The following is a 9,478-nucleotide window of genomic DNA, read 5'->3' on the forward strand; positions in this document are numbered from 1 at the left end:
GATTAAAACCGAATCATCGAAAATGTCGTCTAGCCGCCTAACTATGTGAAGTGCATGACAAGACACATGAAATTTGGGTCTAGACTACGATCGATATCGATCACTTTGCCTAATCGATTAACTATGCGAAGTACTTGATAAGACACATGAAAAACGATTGAAACAAGTAATCAAAATAAGAGAAACATCAATTTATTGTCAAAACATCAAATCATCACATAGATAATCACAAATTCATCACATTTCATCTCATATAATCGACACACTAAAGTAGCTAAACATGGTGATTGAATAAGAAATGGAAAGAAAATGATGAGAGAATCCCCCTTTTTCGATGTGGTTTGAGGCTAAGATCGTCGGAAAATATAAGTCTTTAAGGTGCAGCCGATCTCCCCTTAGCAATTTCTGGGTTCCCCCATAGCGACCACCATCATCTTCTCCATTTAGAACACAACCTCCATTAAAGCTAACCCTAGCTTTCTCTTTCTAGAAATTTCTTGCTCAAAATCAAATCAAACCACATGGGAAGCTAGCCAAGGACATGGGTAGTAAAAGCCCTAAGGTTTCCGGCCAAGTAAGTGGCCAGAAACCCTAGAAAGATTCGGCCAAAGACAAGAAGAATCCGGCCAAAAAATATTCAAAATCCGGCCATCACACACCTTCCCGAGCCGGATGCATCCATCCCGTGCCATATGCTGCTGTCCCGAGCACTTTGCAAGCCGTCCCGAGCACTTGCAAGCACTCGCAGCCGCGACCTGGCCGTGCACAGCAAGCTGCTGTTCGTGTGGCTCCATCCCGAGTGGAAGCTTCCCGAGTCCCGTGCTGATAGCGTGCCCCTGTGCCTTGCTGTTGCCGTGCTATATCTTGCCGTCCCGTGTTGCAGCAGTCCCGAGCTGCTGCTCGTATTGTAGCTCGGGCTGCTGCTCGGCCGGCTAAGCTAGGCCGACCTAGTGTGCTGACCGGCCTATGCTTGGCCGGCCCTCCTCCTTCTTCCTTCTCTCTTGCTCTCTCTATCAAACTATCACTTCAAGAACAAAAAACCCTAGAACCCCTTTCTCCCTCTCTTGCTTGGTGAAGAAGATGATGAATAGTTCCCCCCTCTTGATTTCTTTTTCTCACTTGTGTATAGACAACCCTAGACTTGACTTAGTCAAACTTGACTAAGTCTTAGGCCATTTTGACTTGGACCAAAAAGGTGTCCATAGAATCTCTATTATTCTCTTCCTCTTTGGGCTCTTGGGTTGGGCTTCTTTCTAAAGCAAGGGAGTGCCTTCATCGAATCGTTGTTTCAAGACCGAACCTCGGCTTCTTTCCTTCACAACTTCTCCGTCCGAACTCCGAATCGACTTCCGTTTTCACCGCCGGACTCGTCATTGACTTCACTTGTTGTTTGACTTCTGATTTTGACCAAAATGACCACAATACCCCTGGTGCTCTTTTCTTCCCTTTTGCCGCATAAGATGAAAATGTGATAATTCGCTCTCTTTATTCCGAATTACACGCCAAACCCCAAATAAACTACCTAGCAATAAAAACACATACATAATTAGAAATAAAACTCGAAAAGAACTAACTAATCAAAGTTAAGTGACCTAAATGTGCCATTTTCACGCCACATCACCCAGGTCAAGGTAAGACCCAAAGAGTTTCTCGATACAGCTCTGGGACAGGTAATACTCTCGACTTCAGGTCTTTAAATAAAGTAAAAAACACACGAGTTACTTCTACTCCTTAGTCTCTTTACTTCCAACTAAAGAGTGACGGGACTCATGATGATGCATACAATGTTCATCCGTTGACTAACGACTGAAGAGTCAAGATCAGACCTGAAGTCTCTTGGAACGACTCGGCTTAAGGCAGCAGGACAGCTAAACACCTGATGGTCCACCATACGTTCTCCTAACTGGGAGGTCGGCCGGAAGAAATCAACTCTGCACTAAACGCCCTTTGGCATGGATAGATCAGCCCTGGGATCTTAAAAGGAATAAGGGGGGGTCTCCACAGGTTCGGCCCATATCTTACGCCTAGAACTGGGGAGATATCAGCGCTGCGCGACCTAAATGACTTAATCTCGGATTTTCTAGAAAGATCTCAGTCGGCCTCACATCTTGAAGTGTTTAAGCCCGATTGGACTCCACGTATCTAGAAGAGGAAACTTCTCCTTTGAAGTCTATCACTCCGACAAGATATATATATAAAGTATCATTGAACTTAGGAACTTTCACTTATCAAAGATCCGGGATAGACTCGAAGAGAAACTCTAGATACGGAAAAAAGGTAACTTCTCTTACGGTTTGACGGCTACCACCTCACCACCGCCACTAATCACAGTCGGTTTAATGATCTCAAGACGAGATTCATGACCTCGAACGAAGCATCCATGGCTTCCTCACTATCTCTTTAATTAATACAATTATTAGGTTTTGTTTTTATGTTAATAACTCATCTTTGTTTCTTTGCTTTACGGTGAGCAGTTTCAGGAACCAAAGAAGAAGAAATTGGGGAAGAAGGATAGGGACAATTTTTTAGAACCAAAACTTTGGCAAAGTGGCTTGAAGGTTGGATTCGGTAAGGGATTCTTACTTCTCACATTCTAGTGAGAGAAAAAGATAAAGTAAAGAAGAATCTGGGAACTAGCCGCTTTCTTTCATCAACAAAACTGCTCGAAGTCCGGATCTTGCGAGGGAAATTGTTTACAGGAATACCTTTGCTCGAGGAAGGAAAAGCGTTATAGAGATTCATCTTGGTGAATAAGTTGACTTGGTCCCTGACCATCCATGAAGAAGTAGAAATCAAGAAAGAATTGTGCGAAAGAGAGAACAAGCCGACAGCACTCCCGGTTACAAAATCCATGACGACAGATACCAGTTGAAGCAAACACTAACCAGGTTATCCAGCCATTAAACCTTGCGACTAGAGATTTCAAGGCTCAGATAACACTACGAAATCGAATGGCAGTTGAAGCCAACAACATCAGTCAGAAGAATTTGCATCTCGCCATCATGGTCCAGCTGAGAAAGAAATCTAGCTAAGTTCCTTCTCAAATCCAAGTTTAATTTCTCTTTTGTTAAATTCTTTGGTAGTCTGGTTTAGTTAATTTTTAGAAGGGTTAATTCCGTTTTGGCCCCCAATTGTTGACCAACTCACCTTTTTGACCCCTAATTGTGTCCGGCAATTTGTTTTGGCCCCAAAATCCACTTTTGAGGCAGTGCTGACATCATCAAGGCATAAGCAATATTTTTCTATACCCAAACTACCCCTCTGACCAAATCAATAACAAATTCCAAGTTATCAAATCAATTAACCCTAATTATTACTCATATTCCTTCTCCCAATGCACTATCTTTTCCATTTCAAGATTTTTTTTCTCCTTGTCATCATCACCTTCTTCTTCCTTTTATTGTACATCAGAGAAGATAAATTCTTTGAGTTATGATGATAAAAGAAAGAGAACTGGTAAAGGGTTTGGTTGGAAGTTATTTATGAACTGATTGAAGGTTAGGTTTCTGAAAATGTTTTGAATGAAGATCATGGAAATGAAGATGGAGTTAGAGATCAGGTTGTATGATCAAAAGGGATGGGCAATTTCATCGTCGTAGTCACTCAAATGCCCAGCTACAAGTAGAAATTTTCTCTTTCTTCACAAATGGTAACAATGACTTTATCTGATTAGGTTTAACCAACTTAGATGAGATTCTTCACAAATTACCCTCCTTCTCATCTTCAATTCTTCATCCATCACCAACTTCCACCATCTTCAAATCTTCTATTTAATTTATGTCAATACCAGAGGGTTGAAAAAAAAACCCATCATCAAATCTTTCACCATCATCAAATCGTCAATGGCGTCGGCTCCTACTCTCCGGAATTCAAATGAAGATTTAATCCTTGCTTCACAAGTGTTGTCTATGTTGTTTGAAGATAAAAATTGGTCAGGTTTAGGAAATATCATTTAGGTTAGTTATGATTAAGTTATTGTTACCATTTTTTGATAGATATTATGGTTCATTAGGTCTGATTTCTATGAAGCGTGATGAAGATTACTTGCCCTAAATACTCCATACAGATTCCAAGTTGTCAAAAAGGAGGCACCATGAATGAGATGAAACATTTGACTGAGTTTAGATAGAAATTCAAGAGAAATTGATGAGTTGGTTGGATTTGCAAGGATGGGATCTTTGATGGAAACAACTTTTAAGTAGTTTTTGTAGTTCTTCATTAGCTGTTCAAATGTGGGATCTCTGGGTCTGGATGAAATGACTTGAGCTGAAGTTGCTCATAGAGATAAAAGAAGGAGAGAAAAATTGAAATGAAGAAGAAAGTGCATTGGGAGAAGGAATAAGATTAATAATTAGGGTTAATTGATTTGACAACTTGGGATTTGATTTTGATTTGGTCAGATGGGTATTTCGGGTATAAGAAAGTATTGCTTATGTCTTGATGATGTCAGCATTGCCCAAAAAGTGGATTTTAGGGCTAAAACTTACTTCCGGACACAATTGAGGGCCAAAACGGTGAGTTGGTCAACAATCGGGGGCCAAAATGGAATTAACCCTTTTTAGAAAGAGAAAGCTTAAAAAGTGTTCATGGAGGATTCGGAAGAAAAGGCACCTTTGCTAAAAGGAAACCGACTCCTGCTAATGGGAAATAATAGTTATTGCTATAAGGACCTCTGCTATCTACTGGAAAGAGATCGACAACACAACTTAAGGCTTTTTCCAACCGTTAAAGCATCTCGACTAAGTCGAAAGGGAAGTTCTTCTGACTCTCTCACTTATACTATAATTCTCTTGATTTTCTTTTACTATCTCATATGGTGTCATGACAATGAGTTAGACAGGGGTCACTCTCGACCAAACTCCTAACGATTATAAACAAATCGTATAATCTTGTTATATAATCTGTGCCTCTGTGAAAAACTTGACCGAAACGCCTTGGGTTTACCTCGCTTGATGTTTCTTTGACACCAAAACAAATTGATTGAAAAATTAGTTCACTGCTTCAAGCTTCATGTTAAGAGTAAATTACCGGAACATGCGAAATATGGGCCTGGTATTCCCATTAAAGCCTAGATCGCCTATTGTTAGATCCTAAACTTGTTATTAGCTCTAAATTGTTGGTTGTTAAGTTTCAACTTGCTATTGAGGTCTAAAGTTCTTAATAATAGGTTCTGATTTACTATATCAAATTCTAACATGTTGGCTATTGATGCTTATTCATTCACCATTGACTCTGGTTTGTTTGTTACGTATAAATATGTTGTGGAGAAACGATGATCAGAGCTCGACTATGCACAACATGGAGGCGGAACAACTAATCCCACCAACCTTAGCTGGAAATGATCAATCCAGATACAACTACAATAAGGGAAGTCTCTTCTCCCTTATCATAATAATGACTTTTGGTTCATAGCCTTTCTTAGACACCCGAGCCCTCAAACTTGGTGAACACCTTTTAGTTTCTTACAATTACGGAAACTGAGGCACGAATAATGTGAAAACAACTCGACAGATGTTCGGAAGAATGCCTGAAAGGGATTGATCTCTCAAAACCCAATAATTGTCGAAACTCTATCATTCGACTGACTTGGTAACCAAAACGCTGAATCAAGCATGAGCCTTGACTTTAATATCTTGGTCCAGACTTTAAATGCTTTAGTTATTCTATTATAAAGCCATCAATAGCTGAAAGCCGACACGACGTCTGGCTCGACTGAAAACTCACAAGATTGGATTAGAGAAACAACTTTCATTATCTAATAACGGTATTGAATATATAAACAGGGGAACCTCTTTAGTTTCCTTTAACGGGAACACGTAATCAGGATTCCTTTAAGATAGAATATAAAGTTCTCTAACTCCTAAATATTTTCGTTTAGAATAGTGTTATGCAGGATACTCTAACGGAAAAAGACGAATAACTCCGATGAGAGGCAAGACTGAACTATTCAGTCATTGCAAAACTCTTTAAACAAAGGTCTCATGTCAGAAGTGACGAAGCAAGGACATGAAAAAACAGGGAGTAAGTCTTACTCATATTGGTTATACTTCTCTAGTTTGATAATTAGTTCATTACTCTTGCTAACAATCAAACTAAGGGGGTATATATTCATCCTGCTGCATTGAAAACATTGACAAGTAGGAATGAACCTATGCATATGAACACATAGATGAAATGCTTGGAAGAAAAACTTGAACTGCTATAAACCATGAGCATGAATAGACAACTGACTGCTAATACAAACTAAGCATGCTACATGTTATATTATTAGTAGAATGCATGCTGAAAAGCTTAAAAGAGTACTTATACTCAAAACATGGAAGACACAATTCCTTGACTTCACATGAACATACACGCTCTACGTTTGAAATAGACTTGGAATATACTAGATTTACTCTGAAACGATTATATATAACTCTAAAACGACTGAGTATCTATCTATCATACAAACCATGTGATAGGCCCAAAATAGGTCTATTCCCGCAAGTATACGGGGTCAAGTTATAGTATGTTAGTAAATCGAGAAATCGTCCCAAGGAATAGGTAGGTAACTTCGAATATTGACGGCGAGTTTAGCCCAATAATCAAAATGTTAATAACTAACTTAGACTAAAACACACACACACCCCACTCATAAATTTGATGATTGATTTGTAAAGAAATAAGAAAATAAATAAAACTAACTAAACCTATCTAAGAAAGAGGCGAGAAGATATCTAAGGTTATAAAATCCCCCGCAACTTTCACTTTATAAAACAAGCACTAATTACTTAAATCTCTTTTGTATATACTCGGGATCAAATATAATGAACTATTTGGATTCCGGATGATATTCTAGATAAAACAATTTTATGATTACAAATTCTAATTGTCTTCCTTATAGAGATTCAGATTGCTTAACTATTATTCATCATCTAAAAAGCATACTCCATCTAACAACTTAAAGAAAGTACGAAATATCTAATTATGATGCATGAGTAATGGAAAGAAAATCCAATCCACATAGATAAACAATCAATAGACATTAAAGCACATCAAGGGATTTAATTAATCAAGAACAAGTATTATAAAGATCCAACATGGGTTCATCTACAACCTTAGATTGCTAAATTAACTATACATGGAATCTAGAGTAACATTCATTGACATTGTAAAATAAATGAAAATACTAAGAAATTAATGGAAAGAAATCACCAAGAATGTTCAAACTCCATATTCCCATGTATCTCCATTTTATCCAAGATTTGCTCCATTTATGCTCAAGAATTTTACTCCAAGAAATCCAAGTAACCCCCTCCCCATCCTTTCATTAAAATAAACGTTGATGCATCTTTTGTGAATGTTGAACAACTCATCGGTACCAGTTTCATAGTACATGACTCTCAATCGAAATTTGTATTTGCTAGCGTGCATACGGCTAGAGCCAGGAACAGTGAAGAAAGTGAGGCATTAGCCATTCTCAACAGTCTTATTTGGATAAAAGAAAATAACCACATGCAGGTCATAATTGAAAGCGACAACATCAACTTGATCAAACACCTTAATAATTAACCCCAGGCATCAAGTGCAATGGCAATCTTTGGCGCATATTCGCAGTATAAGAAACATCAAGCGTGATATCCAACAGGTTAAATTTAGTCACACAAATAGAAATGCAAATTCTCATATGGACAAACTCGCTAAATGGGCTCGAAGGAAGGAGAGATAAAAAATGTGGAGTTGTATTCCCTATTTTCTTTTACATATGTATTGTAATGCCACTCTGAATGCTTAGTTCTTAATATATTTATCCTTAACAAAAAAAAAAATATTCTCATTGCAGATTAAGCCCTACTCCAGTGGGCACAAACCTCCTTGCATTCACAAGGTCACAGATTAAGCCCTACTCCGTTAGGCACAAATCCGACTTTGCTTTAATAAGGCCACATATAAAGGTGGCCCTGATAGCGAAAGCCACAACCAGGGGACCTAAAGGTAGCCTTGGTAGCGAGAGCAACGACCAAGGGCCCTAATTTAAAAACAACTCTGCTAGCGAGAGCCACGACCAGGGACAGGATAGCCTTGGTAGCTATGGTGACGACCGAGGGCCCTAAGGAGCAGTCCTAGTTAAACTGAACTTTGCTCGAGTAAAACTGACCCTTCACCAAGGTCCCAAGGAGAAGTCCTAGTCAAATTGATCGGCTCAAGCCGGCAAATGAGGTAGCTCCGGTAGCTACGGCTGCGACCCGAGGCCTCGCAAAGAGAAGTCCTAGTTAAACTTAAACTCTTTACTCGAGTAAAATGTGGTCCCTGAGGATCCCCAAGGAGAAGTCCTAGTTAAAGTATAGCCCTGGCGAAGGTGACCGTGGGTATAAGGAGAAGTCCTTGCGAAACTATTCATGCTTAAAATGAGGAAAACAACCCTGGTAGCTAAGGCAACGACCAGGGGCACAGGAGGAGTCCCGGAGAAAACTAGTCGAGCTCAAGCCGACGAAACCAGCTCTGATAGCGAAAGCCACAACCAGAGGTCTAAGGAAAAGTCTTAGTTAAACTAGTCGAGCTCAAGCGGACGAAACCAACTCTAATAGCGAAAGCTGCGATCGGAGGTCTAAGGAGAAGTCCTAGGTAAACTAGTCGAGCTCAAGCCGACGAAGTCAGCTTTGCTAGAGAAAGCCACAACCAGAGGTCTAAGGAGAATTCCTAGGTCAACTAGTCGAGCTGAAGCTGACGAAATCAGCTCTGATAGCGAAAGCTGCGATCGGAGGTCTAAGGAGAAGTCCTAGGTAAACTAGTCGAGCTCAAGCTAACGAAATCAGCTCTGATAGCGAAAGCTGCAATCGGAGGTCTAAGGAGAAGTCCTAGGTAAACTAGTCGAGCTCAAGCTGACGAAATCAGCTCTGATAGCGAAAGTTGCGATCGGAGGTCTAAGGAGAAGTCCTAGTTAAACTAGTTACGCAGAAACAACCCTGGTAAAGACGATCAGGGGCAGAGCTAAAAACTCGAAACACCATTCAAAATTTCTATACAGGGCTAACTCGGGTTCTATTTTGCAGACGGAAATAGTAAGCTTAAGGCATGCTAGATTAGGTCTGAAATTATTCTTCTGCAGGAACGATCATTCGGAGCATGCGTAGTAAGCTTAGGAAAAATGCATTAGTAAGATAGGATTTATGCTAACACTAATTTTGCAGAACTGGCGCACAGAACGCAAGACATCAACAAAATAATCAAGAATGTGCAAAAAGGGGGCCTTGTTCGAAACTATTACAGAAGAAATTACAATCGAAACAACATGGAGAACAAAAGGCGCCCGGGCCTGACAGTATAAGGAAACCAGCAGATACTCGGTAACGATCAAGATAGGAAAACTACTCGTCGAGCTTGGACAAAGCTCAAACACTTCGCTTCTTCTCTTGATTGACCGATCCAGTAGCCACCCGAGAAAGAAAATTGCAGGCAGGAAGTGTCTCCTAAAGAACTGAAGCTGACGACTTCAAAG

This window comes from Eschscholzia californica, unplaced genomic scaffold (genome assembly GCF_041429995.1).
Source record: "Eschscholzia californica isolate CP2 unplaced genomic scaffold, dmEscCali1.0.p SCAF_5, whole genome shotgun sequence".
NCBI lineage: Eukaryota > Viridiplantae > Streptophyta > Magnoliopsida > Ranunculales > Papaveraceae > Eschscholzia > Eschscholzia californica.